Source organism: Pongo pygmaeus, chromosome 14 (genome assembly GCF_028885625.2).
Source record: "Pongo pygmaeus isolate AG05252 chromosome 14, NHGRI_mPonPyg2-v2.0_pri, whole genome shotgun sequence".
Taxonomy (NCBI): Eukaryota; Metazoa; Chordata; class Mammalia; order Primates; family Hominidae; genus Pongo; species Pongo pygmaeus.
The window spans coordinates 58,606,536-58,620,964 of NC_072387.2; the positions used below are offsets into that span (position 1 = coordinate 58,606,536).

A 14,429-nucleotide genomic window follows, 5' to 3' on the forward strand; every position below is an offset into this window, starting at 1 on the left:
CCTCATATGGTTTCCATTCTCTGAATCCACTCTAGTTGGTTCACATTCATCTACATACTCTACATGTGGCCTGATATGAGCTACATACCAAGACTGCCAATTAACAACGGTCTGGGGGAACAAATGTTTATCAGCAAATAACAGTTTAACCAAAATAAATAATTTGCATGCTAGCTTTGAAATTTGCTGAACCCTTACCTATAAACTCTTAATTAAATTCTCCAACTTGAGTATACAGACACCAAGACCATCTGGTATCATTGAAAATAAAGAAACATCAAAGGGATTTGGTTTCTTAATGAATAGAATATAGGGAGTATTTTAAAATCATTACAATTTTTTCCTGAAGTTATACCTATGTAGAACTTTCTAGAAAGAACAAGTTACCAATTCTTAAAGCTCCAAATTCAGGCCAGGCATGGTGCTTCATGCCGTAATCTCAGCACCTTGGGAGGCTGAGGCGGGAGGACTGCTTGAACCCAGAAGCAGACATGCCTGGGCCACAAAGTGAGACCATATCACTAACAAAAAATTTTAAAAATTAGCTGGGTGTGGGTGGTGCATGCCTGTAGTCCCAACTACTCAGGAAGCTGGGTGGGGAAAATCACTTGAGCCCAGGAGATCGAGGCTGTAGTGAGCCATGATTGTGCCACTGCACTCCCAATACAGCAAGACCCTGTCGCAAAACAAAACAAAAAACCAAAACAAAACCCAAAACCGAAACAAACAAAAAGCTTCAAATTCCTCGGGTTTTGGAGGTTATCTAAACACATCTAAAAATCATTAATTCAAAAATGGCACAACAGCTTAACTACTATGGACCTGAGGCTTTGAGTCATTTTATTTTGAGACGGAGTTTTGCTTTTGCCCAGCACCCATTAAAATGCTGACAAAAGTGGCATAACAGAGGGTTTGACTTCAAATCTGAACCATAGGCCTGTTTTGGCAGCAAACACCCCTCCTCCAAAATAGCCAGACTTTTAGACTTCCAAAATAATATAGTTTATTCTGTTAGCCCAGCTGCTTCTCTGGTTCTAAACCTTTTTTTTTTTTTTGAAACGGAGTCTCACTCTGTCACGCAGGCTGGAGTGCAGTGGCGGGATCTCGATTCACTGCAACCTCTGCCCCCCGGGTTCAAGCGATTCTCCTGTCTCAGCCTCCCAAATAGATGGGATTACACGCGCCTGCCACATTTTTGTATTTTTAGTAGAGACAGGGTTTCACCATCTTGGCCAGGCTGGTCTTGAACTCCTGACCTCAGGTGATCCAAAATGCTGGGATTACGGGTGTGAGCCACTGCGCCTGGCCTTAAACCTGTCTTTCTGAATGAAACTACTATTGCTCTTTTAAATTATAAAATTAGTGTGTGAGACAAATGGATTAAGGCATATCATTTTTGCTTACATCATAAATGGGTCAAATTCTGACAAAAACATATTTATTATACTAGACAGGCCAAACATTGAGTTTATTAGTATCATGTTTACATTTTATAACCATGTTTAAAATGAAATATCTGTAACTATTGGTTGTCATTAATAGTAAGAAATGTTTTTAAATATCCAATGTGAATTCCACAATTTTACAACAGCTCAGCTTTTTGATAAATGTAACTATTGAGGTACAAAAAAAGAAACAAACTCATAATTTGATATACAGGTCTTAGATCTTTTTTTTTTTTTTTTGAGGCAGGGTCTTGCTCTGTCACCCAGGCTGGAGTACAGTGGTGCCATCTTGGACCACTGCAACCTCCACCTCCCAGGTTCAAGCAATTCTCCTGCCTCAGCCCCCCACCACATAGCAGGGACTACAGGCGTGCGCCACCATGCCCGGCTAATTTTTGTATTTTTAGTAGAGATGGGGTCTCACCATGTTGCCCAGGCTGGTCTTGAACCCTTGAACTCTGGTGATTTGCCAGCCTCAGCCTCCCAAAGTGCTGGGATTACAGGCGTGAGCCACCGTGGCCAAATTTCTCTCTTTAAGCAAATTCTGACCAGTACACGTATTCCAGAAGTTATTTTTCTTACTCTCCTGCTCAGAATACTTCATGACCTCCCTTGCCTCAAATTGTTTTCACTATGAAAAGGTATCCTTGGGGATGACATGTGGATATGGTAGAGGAGGAAGCCAGAGTAAACAAGATGCATCTTCCTGTATCCTCAATCTTGAGGAAAAATTCTAATCTTAGGCATTTTTACATTATAATACTATGGAATAGATATAAAGTTAGTGGTAATTTTTAGATAAAACTCAAATCTAAAGAAAATATTTCTGAGCCAGAAGCATAGCACTAAACCTCTTCTCTAGAGGAAATATAATCTTTCTAGTCCCTGGCACAGTAATGAATTGGGTTAAGAAATAAATTCACTAATCCAAATATGCAACTAGTAGGGTGTATATATAAGGCTAATAACTGCTTTTGGATAATAAAAATGATTTTTAAACAAATTGTTTTTGCTCTTCCTGAGGTTTCTATGTTTATATAGTACTTTTATGCTACGAAAAATTAAACTTAACAGAAAAATGCTTAATTTTTAGATATGAAGGTTTCATTGCATTATGAAATCTTTATCACTATAAAATAAACCAGATTTGTATTTCTTTAGTTTGTTTACTAATATAGTTTCAAATTAAAAGAGATTTAAATACTCCTTTTCTTACACTTACCTTTTTTTGAGGTCTGGGGGTGCTTGAAGAGTGGGGAAATGACAGAGAAATCTCTCAACCACGAACTCAAGAAGTAATTCTTGAATTCTTTTTCAATATTGCTTTGAGAACTTAGAGCAAGCTGTTCCTCTGAAGCTGATTTTAAACTTATCTGATTTTGAAATTTTTCTTTCATGACAGTTAATTCATTATCATGTCTAAAGTTCCTCAACAAAGTAGGATTCCCTTTTTTAGGTTTCCAAAAGTAAATCATTATATGGAGGTAAGGTTGCTTCAAATAATCACTTTTATTTTTCAAGGATTTCTCTCTCTCCTTTTCAAAAAACAAACTTTGCCCATCACAGAAATCATACATGCTTATTTATAATCAAGAAGATTCCTCCCACCCCTATAAGATTTATCTCTCACCCAGTCAACCAGTAAAACAGTGTAGCATATGAATTATTCTGGTGAATCTATTCAACTATTTGATAATCTTTTACTTATTCAATAATGAACAGCTTTTTAGCTCATTAAATATTCACTTGCTATTTTAAATAGCTGCACAGTATCCTACTGAACATTTTATTTCATCAGCCTTTTATTATTGAATGCTTTATAAACAATACCATAACAAACATATGGATTACTTCTTTAAAAAGTGTATCTGTTAATTGCTTTTACAATATTGGAAAACTTTTAATGTTTATAAATCTTAAGGATATATTGTAACTGGTTCATACATAACTATTTGAAGAATTTAAAAAGTCAACTATATAACTTGTCAGCATAAAATTAATATCTGAATCTTGGGACCTGATGTTTAGGCTACTGTTTTGAAGTTTCTTAAATATAACTTTTTTTTCATATTGCTAATACATTTAAAAGGTTAACCTATATGAATAAATGAGAAACAATGATAGAAGTGTTATATACCTCAGGTTTGCGAAAGTAGAGAAAAAGGTTATCAGCTACAGGTATAATATGTTCATTCCATGGGAAGGATGGTTAATGTTAGACTGTTAAGGTCAAGAAACAGTGCACATGAGAAATTCTGCCTTACTAAAAAAAATGTACAGGCATTAGTTGGGGGAGGACTGGAGTGATGAAATGGCATAAATAAAGGCAAAGAGAAAGAAAAATGGATTAGGACTAGTTCATTTGAAGAAAAATTAAACAACATAGAAAATGTTGGGACAAGACCACAAGATATCAAAGTAAGAAATTTAAATTGTACACTATAGGAAAAAAAATTTTAGGAAGATTAAAAAAGTAGTGTATACTATATAGAAGATGAAATTGTTAGTTTAAAACAGCTAGAGGTGACCGGGCACGGTGGCTCACAAGGTCAGGAGTTTGAGACTAGCCTGGCTAACACAGTGAAACCCTGTCTCTACTAAAAATACAAAAATTAGCTGGGCGTGGTGGCAGATGCCTGTAATCCCAGCTACGCTGGAGACTGAGGCAGGAGAATCACTTGAACCCGGGAGGCAGAGGTTGCGGTGAGCTGAGATGGTGCCACTGCACTCCAGCTTGAGCAACCGAGCGAGACTCTCTCTCAAAAACAACAACAAAAACAGCTAGAGGCAAAGAACTAGTTAAAATGCTGCTAAATAGAAATAAGTGAAAAACAACGAAGTACTTAACTACAGTAGAAATTTCAAGGATGAAGGAATCAAAGACACTGTGGTTCATTTCGGTATGACAAACATGAGCAAATTCAGCGTGTTTCTTGGAGTCATTAGTTTTGGATCCACCTAAATTGATCACGCAGAAAACACTTTCAAAGCCATCAATGCAAAATTTGCAAAGTCCTGATCATCACACACATACCTATTAACCACCCACTTAAACATTCTGTTTGTATTCTAAGTGGTCTGATGGGGGGTCTAATCTCAAATCAGATTCATAAAAATATTCTGTCCTATCTGCCGACATCAAATAGACTAAGGCACATATACCTGTCAAAATTGTCTTAAAGAAGTATGAAAAACTGGGCCAGGCGTGGTGGCTCACACATGTAATTCCAGCACTTTGGGAGGCTGAGGTGGGTGAATCACGAGGTCAAGAGTTCTAGAGACCAGCCTGGCCAATATGGTGAAACCCCATCTCTACTAAAAATACAAAAAAATTAGCCGGACATGGTGGTGGGTGCCTGCAATCCCAGCTACTCGGGAGGCTGAAGCAGGAGAATTGCTTGGACCTGGGAGGCGGAGGTTGCAGTGAGCCGAGAATCGTGCCATTGCGCTCTAGCATGGGCAACAGAGCGAGACTCACTCAAAACAAAGTATGAAAAGCTGAATCTGTAGCTCAGATATCTTGTAGCTTAAACAGCTAAAGATATGGCCCCTATCAACTCTCTGATCCTATTAGCTACTATTCTTCCTGTTTACATTTGATCACAGCTACATGTGCCCCTTTGCTGTTCCATGTACACACAAAAAATGGTTCAGCCTCAGGGTCTTTGTATTTGCTATTTCATCTGCTCAGAAGGGTCTTCTCCCAGGTACCTACATGGTTTGCTCCCTTATTGTTTCTAGGTCTTTGTTCAAATGTCATCTCTGTAGGGTATTTCCTGACCATACTATTTAAAAATCTCTCTCTTCTGCCTTACAAACACCTTTATCACATCATTCTCACTTTCTCTGCTTTATTTTCTCCACAGAACTTGTCACTCTCTGACATACCAAATATAGTACCTACCAGTTTTTTTGTCCATTCATTCCATCACTCACTCCTCTACCCCTAAGATTAATAAGCTCCAAGGGGGCTGGGATATATATTTTTTATTAAGTGATAATATTCAGTACCTAAACAGTAAATAAATGTGTACCTCTCTCTATATAAATGTTTTAAATCTATTTTTAATGTTGCTTGTCGAACATTAACATTTTCACACTTCCAGAAATGACATTAATAAAAATATAAACAAATTGATATAAAAATCTGTGTAGACTAAGCTAGAATTTACAAACTCTTAATAAAAGGTGTATTTAAGCTTTCTCAATTATGGGACAACAAATAATAGACTTCATTGCTTCATACTAAAATGGTATTTTTGACTAATCACAAGGAAACTTAAACTACCATATAGTTATAATTATAGGTATTCAGTCCAAAGAGGAAGAAAGTTTTAGTGGTACTATGAGAACCTGTATCTCTGAAAATGTTAGCTCTATAAGTGTAAGCACTCCCAAAGATTATAAGATAATAAAATATGGAAACAGGCAAACTCTGGGGTGATTTAAAGTTTCTACCACTTCCTAATGATTTTCTTTAATAGAATCATTCGTGCTAAGTGGGTAAAAGTTACAAATTACAAAAGAAAGATACAGAATACATCCAATAACAAATTAATCAGACTGAGGAACATTTAGTGTAAAACTGGCTTAAAATTTTTTGTCAGCAGAATTTCTCAACATCTAACCCTATAGCAAATAATACAAATAACAAGAAGATTCTTCAAGCAGTTGGCATTTCTTCAAAACACAAGGGTCCAATTATAAGAAAAATATCACATTATTCAAAGTCCTACAGAATTGGAGGAGAATCTGTACTACTCATGTTTTTGCATAAACTCCATGATTTATAAATAAATAAACCCAAAATATAAATTATAAACATTTAATTTCAGTATAATGTAGACAAAAACAGCAGCTAACTTGTCATCTTTCAAAGTAACTTTAACGTAAAAGGTTTAAACATTTATTTTGCCAACATATTTTTCATTGCATATAGGCTTAGAAAAAAAAAAAGACATCCAAAATACCTGAGATGTATTTTATAAGTAAACAAAGTAAGAACATAAACTTAAATTTCTGGTGGAGGAGTTTGGTCTTCATTAAACGGGTTCGAGCTATTAGTAATAAAATGGAAGTTATAAGTAATCCCTTGACATGTGTAAAAGAAAATTTTTTAGTAGATGGGAATGTATTGATGATAGTCTCTTATTTCTTCTCCCAGATATGCAAGTGATATATCTAAATACTTACTAGAGCCAAATCTATCTCAAAAGTTTATGTCATTTTTTTTCCTTTTTGATAGTATTCAATGAGAAATAACACTTTAAATAAAACTTTTTCCATGAGGAAGGTACAGTAATTATCCACCTGCAAAAGGAAAAAAACACAATTTGATTTAGAATGTCAACTTCTAAATATATAAATATATTAATTTAGAGAAAGAATAGTTTATGAAAGCATAATCTTGCTAATCCAAGTAGGGCTAACTGATGCATGTAACAGTAATGACACTTAGTGGCTTAAAAACACCTATAACTCTATATTAACCAAAAAGATACATAACTGATGGAAGAAAATCTTTAATGTTAAATACGGAATTTAGTCTACAGCTAGGCTAAGTTTTCAAATCTACTGTCACATATGAATGTGTGATCTTGAGAGATTTGTACTTGAATGTAAGATGCAAATACAATGACTGAAATACATTTCTTGCTACCTCCTGGATACTCTCCTGTAGTCCTCTGAGTAAGCTCCAAACTCAATCCGTAATCCAAGTAACAGACTTAAGATGTTCAATATTGGAACTCTTTGGCATCAATTAAAAAAGAAACCTAAATGAAAAAGATTAGTATTTTTTTCCAAACAAGAAAAAATGAAAACTTAATATATACCCCTATATAACTATGTGCAGTTTGTTTTGCAAAACAAAAAGCCAAAATAAGATTAACACTGAAAGGTATAAACTTTCATTTTACTGCTGGCTCCTTATGTGTTTCAAAATTATAACTCTACAAATAAAACATCCAGTACTGTTGAGAGTTTCCTAAATGTTATTTTTCATTAGATATCGACAGGCCACCTCCTCTTCTCTAAGAAGAGACTGGAATGTACATACTATAAGTTTTAATGCAACATTTTTCCTATATTTTCTTACTTCTCAAATATTTCAATTTTCCTTTAATCCACTGTCAGGATTAAAAACAAGAAAAGTTTTCATTTAGCTATAAGAGCTCCAAATGATCCTTCATTATACTTAAGAGCACTTAAAGATATAAAGAATCATCTGGTAAATGTAAAATGCAAATTTTTTCTTATCATTTAGAAGACAGATTGAATATAGTTTTCTAAAACCTGACTTCAGATATATTTAGGAATACAAAGAAAAAGAAACAAAAAACACCTAACTCCTGGGTTGCTCTAAAAAATGTTAGACAGTATTGGGTAAACTTTGTAATTCATTCAATAAATATTCTAAGCATTTGTGTAAGGTCCTGGAATATCTTTAGTGGAATAAAAAATTATATATTTGGTGAAGTCTTTCATGCAATGGTTGAAAGGAAATAAAACAAGTTAAGAGCTTGATAAATGATTTTTAAAAGCACCAAGACAGTGTTTCCATGCAAATGCTGGCATTTAGTTCTATCCACTATGTATGGTATATTCGGAACAAAATGTTGCTGGATAAAAAATGAGAACTTTTATATAATATTTTATCTTCAAATTAGAATTTAAACAAAAAGGTCCTTAAGCTTTTGAATACAATTTCTCTTTTTTTGTTGTTGAGACAGAGTCTCACTGTGTCACCCAGGCTGGAGTGCAGTGGCATGATCTCGGCTCATTACAACCTCTGCCTCCCGGGTTAAGGCGATTCTGCTGCCTCAGCCTCCCATGTAGCTGGGATTACAGGCCCCCGCCACCATGCCTGGCTAATTTTTGCATTTTTAGTAGAGACGGGGTTTTGCCATGTTCGCCAAGCTGGTCTTGAACTCCTGACCTCAGAGGATCCACCCGACTCGGCCTCCCAAAGTGCTGGGATTACAGGCGTGAGCCACCGTGCCCAGCCTCAAATACAATCCCCTTTCCCTTTCCCTTTCCCCTCCTTTCCAGGCTGGAGTGCAGTGGCGTGATCTCAGCTCACTGCAACATCCGCCTCCTAGATTCAAGTAATTCTCCTGACTCAGCCTCCTGAGTAGCTGGGATTACAGGCGTGCACCACCACGCCCAGCTAATTTTTGTATTTTTAGTTGAGATGGGGTTTCACCATGTTGGTCAGGCTGGTCTCGAACTCTTGACCTTGTGATCCGCCTGCCTCAGGCTCCTAAAGTGCTGGGATAACAGGTGTGAGCCACCATGCTTGGCTCAAATACAATTTCTTAAATTACATCTGAAGTACTTCATAAATTTCCAAAATAGATTGTAAAGGACTAATTAACAACTGCTTTTATTTTGTAGATTTTCTGCATGGTTACAACTGAAAACTCTAAGACACTCCTTGTACAAAATAATACCAGAGTTATGATACACTATGCAAATACACTCATCTTCTCCTGAACATCATTTTTAAGTTTAATGACTTTAAAACACTACAGATAAGGAAAAGAACGTAAATAGAGCATTTTTGTTCAGATTTTTGTTGTTGCTGCTAAGATGGAGTCTTGCTCTGTTGCCCAGTCTGGAATTCAAGTGATTCTCCTGCCTCAGCCTCCCAAGTAGCTGGGATTACAGATGCCCGCCACCACACCCGGCTAATTTTTTATTTTTAGTAGCGACAGGGTTTCACCACATTGCCCAGGCTGGTCTCGAACGCCTGACCTCACGATCCACCTGCCTTGGCCTGAGATTACAGGCATGAGCCACCGTGCCTGGCCTTTTGTTCAGATTTTAATTAAATTAGGCCAGGGGTGGTGGCTCATGCCTATAATCCCAGCACAGTGGGAGGCTAAGGCAAGACTGCTTGAGCCCAGGAGTTTGAAAGCAGCCTGGGCAGCATAGTGACACCGTCTCTATTTTTATTTATTTAGTTAGTTTTAATTTTTAAATTTTTATTTATTTTTTTGAGATGGAGTTTCACTCTTGTTGTCCAGGCTGGATTGCAATGGCGCGATCTCGGCTCATTACAACCTCCGCCTCCCCGGTTCAAGCAATTCTGCGTTAGTCTCCCGAGTAGCTGGGACTACAGGCATGTGCCACCATGCCCAGCTAATTTTTTGTATTTTTAGTAGAGACAGGGTTTCACCATGTCGGTCAGGTTGGTCTTGAACTCCTGACCTCACGTCATCCACCCTCCTCGGCCTCCCAAAGCGCTGGGATTACAGGCTTGAGCCACTGTACCCAGCTCTACTTTTCTTTTTCTTTTTCTTTTTTTTTGTTGAGACGGAGTCTCCCTCTGTCACCCAGGCTGGAGTGCAGTGGTGCGATCTCGGCTCACTGCAAGCTCCACCTCCCAGGTTCATGCCATTCTCCTGCCTCAGCCTCCCGAGTAGCTGGGACTACAGGTGCCCGCCACCACGCCTGGCTAATTTTTTTGTATTTTTAATAGAGATGGGGTTTCACCGTGTTAGCCAGGATGGTCTCGATCTCCTGATCTAGTGATCCACCCGCCTCGGCCTCCCAAAGTGCTGGGATTACAGGCGTGAGCCACCGCACCTGGCCATCTTTTATTTTTAATAAAAATTTTTAAAAATACAAAAAAGTAAAAAAAAAAAAAAATTAAATTATGTTGACATATTTATATCAATAAAATTAACTACAATCATAATTTGGTCTTACTCTGAGTTAAATCTTGAATATAAAAAAGTAAACAAAGTAAACAAGACCTTATTTTTGACTTATCAAACAAAAATCTTTGGCTAAGGATTTAAGAAAACATTTTAATAAAAACATGAAAAAAATAGTATACTGTTATAAAGTTAGAAGACATAAGACTAAGACCCCAATCTGTCATGTGTATCAAATTATTTGAGTTTTGTGTTTCTTTAGCTATCCAATGAGTGGGTTGGTCACTTGTAAGGGTTTTCCTACCTTTAAAGTTATGGTTAAGTGTGACGTTTTGACAATCAGAATTTTAGGTATTTAATTCACATATTTTGATGGCTTTTCCCCTTCAGATATAAAGAAATATTCAGAAACAGTACTAAATATTGTCTTCTAAGCTCTGTTCAAAATGCTTAATATATTTTATATTTATCTATAAAGACATATTTTAAAACTAATTTCAAAACAAAGGGAAAACTAAAATTTGTTTTATCCCAAGTAAAAATCTGAATTAATGTCTATGTTGAATATAAATGTGCATGAAAATAAATTCCTCTAATGCTGCATAAGCTTTTTAAAAAAACTTGATGGCATTCAATACAATTATTAAATTGCAGTTATACTATTTTAAGAGAATACATCTGAAAAATTAGTATTAATTCATTTCTACAGAATCGTACTAAAAATAACAAGATTATCAATAATACTGAAAAGACTATCAATAAAACTGAAAACACATTAGTAACATTAATATACATTAAAACACAACTGTAGAGTATGGTCAACCTTACTTCAGCAGCACAGTTAATACTGGAGATAATTTTAGAATCTTAACGCCAATATTTACGTGCTGCTAAGGCACTGCTGACATTGCTATCATAAGAGCTATGAATAAAAAGAAATATATTTTCTTCAGAAGATCAGATCCTTGTATTTTTGAGGCAGCACAATATGGCCTGCACCTTTTCAAAATCCACAAACCATTATGTGCTGCTACTTTACTCCAAGGTTTTGTTTTTTTTAAACATACATTCGCGCCTAAAGAATATAAAAAATATTTTCTTTCAGAAAAAAAAAGAATGCATGTAAAAAAATTTATGTTTAAACATTATAACATTGATGTAATATGCATAATTATTTTTAAGGAGATTTTAAGTAGAATAATAAAACATTTCTACATCAAAAACTTAACTGAAGTCCATTCTGTGCCTAGCACAGTGCTATGGGTTAGGAAACACAAAGAATAAAATGAGGAAAAGAAAAGCATTTATTTGCTATGCCAACTTAACAGGGCAATACAATTAAATGCTTAAACTTTTGAATATATTCAATATATGAAGTTATTTTTCCTTGTATAAACAAACAAGTAAATTTATAAAATTTGATCTTTACCTTGGTAAAAGCAGAATTTACAAACATTTTGTTCCTTGCAGTACACCTTTCAAAAGACATCTTCATCAAATAGATAAGACTTCACATCAAGGGAAAAACATGAAATGACATACAAGAGCTCAGTTTCAATAAACTTAAGCTAGCAAAATGTAAATATACTTTTAAAGAAAAATACTTTAATTCTAAATGTTAATTTTATTAAATATCTAATTAAGACATTTTAATTCCAAATATAGTTAAGAAAAAAAGGTCTAAACAAACTAATTCTCCCTTAAATAATTTGTTATTAATAATCTAAATATTTTGCTTTCAACACTGGTCTTCATACTAGAAGTTCTCTTAGAGTTGGATATCATTTGATACAGTAATTCTAAAATATGAATCCTTAAGTAATTCTAAAATATGAATCCTTGGGATGATGAGTTAATTTGGTACCCTGAGATGAGAAATAAAACAAATCCCGTAGCTCTTGATCTTCCTATTCCCTGTTTCTGGCCCATTTACCAGGTAAGGAAGAAACTCCTAGTTTCCACTTACTCATATGTAGAAATGAAATTCCTTTTCTCTAAAAGATATCAGAAAATTGCCACCACTCTAGTGGTGCCACCATTCAAGCCTGGACAATCTTTTTTGCCCCATGTTCTCATCATTAAAATGACTATGCTAAAGTTACAATACATCTATTACAGAATAGTAAGGTGATGTACACAACCAAAGCACTAAAATTTGCTCTTCCATTCTAATATCTAATTACTTATACAAAGCACAGGGTCACATACCATATGAATTTTTTCTGAGTATTTTTCCCATTAATAAAAAATATATGTAGCTAATCTCCTATCTAAGCAAACTGGATTTCACATATAACTCTGCTCCTTATTGTCTCAAGTTTCTGCACAATGTTTTTTAATTGTTTTTTATTTTATTTTTTCTTTTTTTAAGAGAGCAGTTTCCGTATCTTTTAGAGAAAAAGAAATTCATTTCTACATCTGAGTAAGTGGAAACTTTAGGAGTATACTTCCTTACCTGGTAAATGGACCGGAAATAGGTAGGGAATAGGAAGATCAAGAGCTACAGGATTTGTTTTATTTCTCATCTCAGGGTACTCTGTTGCCCAGGATGGGGTACAGTGCCATGATCGTAGCTCACTGCAGCCTTGACCTCCTGGGCTTAAGTGATCCGTCCACCTCAGCCTCCCAAGTAGCTGGGACTACAAGTACACACCACCACGCACAGCTCTTTACATTTTTATTTTATTGTAGAGACAGGGTCTTGATATATTGCCTAGGATGGTCTTGAACTCCTGGCCTCAAGCAATCCTCCTGCCTTGGCCTCCCAAAGTCCTAAAATTATAGGCAAGAGCCACCATGCCTGGCCTGCACACTTTTTTTTTTTTTTTTTTTTTTTGAGACGGACAGGGTTTCACCATGTTAGTCAGGCTGGTCTTGAACTCCTGACCTCAGCTGATCCACCTGCCTTGGCCTCCCAAAGTGGTGAGATTACAGGCGTGAGCCACTGCGCCCATCCTGGCCTGCACAATTTTTAACCTGTAACCAACATAAATCTGTTTGCATTCACTTGAGAAATATATAACATATATTTGTATTTATCAATTATATTAAGGAATTATCCTTCAGGGTCCCCCTCATCACATACATTTTCCAGATAAAAACTTAAACATAATTTTTTTCAAATAGAAAAGGTGCCTGTAAATTATTTAACAAATATTTTATTGAATATCTACTATATGCCAGGCACCGTCCCAGTTATTACACTAGTTGGTAGTATACCAGATAGACAGTCTCTTTTCAGAAAGAGTAAAGTCATTTTAAGACAACTTAAAGTGAGGGATCTTAAGCTGAAGAATTTAGTGCCAGCAAAGGATGGTTTGAGTTTCAGAAAGAGGTTTGGTTTTAAAAATGTCAAGATAACAGGAGAAGCAGCTTTGAGGCAGCAGATGAGCTCCCAGACACCATTAAGAAAATCGCTGGGGAGAATTCTGGACAGGTTTTTTTTTTTTTTTTGAGACGGAGTCTTGCTCTGTCGCCCAGGCTGGAGTGCAGTGGTGCCATCTAGGCTCACTGCAAGCTCTGCCTCCTGGGTTCATGCCATTCTCCTGTCTTAGCCTCCTGAGCAGCTGGGACTACAGGCACCTGCCACCACGCCTGGCTAATTTTTTGTATTTTTAGTAGACACAGGGTTTCACCATGTTAGCCAGGATGGTCTCGATCTCCTGACCTCGTGATCCACCCACCTCGGCCTCCCAAAGTGCTGGGATTACAGGCGTGAGCTACCGTGTCCAGCCTAGGATGGGTTTTTAATGCTGATAAATGTGCCCTATTCCGGAAGAAAATGCCACAAAGGACATTTATTAGTAAGGAAGAAAAGCAAGCACCAGGATTTAAGGCAGGAAGAGATAGGCAAACTCTACTGTTCTGTGCAAATGCAGTCAGTTTGCTGCCCTTAGCCATAAAGCTGCTAATCCCTGAGCCTCAAAGGGAAAAAACACCAGCAGCCAGTCTTTTGGTTGTACAACAAGAAGGTATGGATGAGAATGCTTTTTCTGGATTGGTTCCATCAATGCTTTGTTCCCAAAGTCAGGAAGTACCTTGCCAATAAGGGACTGCCTTTTAAAGTTCTTTTGATATTGGACAATACTCCTGGCCACCCAGAACCACAAATTCAACACCAAAAGCACTGAGGTGGTCTATGTGCCTCCACACAATGTCTTTATTTCATCCTCTGTATTAGGGTCATAAGGACCTTTACAGCTCATTATACATTGTATTCTGTGGAAATGACTATCAATGCTGTGGAAGAGAACCCTGATAGAATAACATGAAAGTCTGGAAGAATTATACCACTGATTATGCCACTGTTGTTACAGAAAAAGCT

The 14,429-nt window shown here is 36.3% G+C and overlaps 1 long non-coding RNA gene across 2 annotated transcripts in view; it reads right to left on the reverse strand.

Moving 5' to 3' along the window:
* Nucleotides 1-14,429, reverse strand: part of LOC129011612 (uncharacterized) — a 58,105-nt gene that overhangs the window by 14,347 nt on the left and 29,329 nt on the right. The window contains exon 4 of one of the 2 annotated variants that reach the window (XR_008493377.2): nt 11,139-11,613. The exons of the other annotated variant lie outside the window; for it this stretch is intronic. This is a non-coding gene — a long non-coding RNA (uncharacterized LOC129011612). Of the gene's footprint in view, nt 1-11,138; nt 11,614-14,429 lie in introns of those variants that run through there. 2 annotated transcript variants of the gene reach the window in all.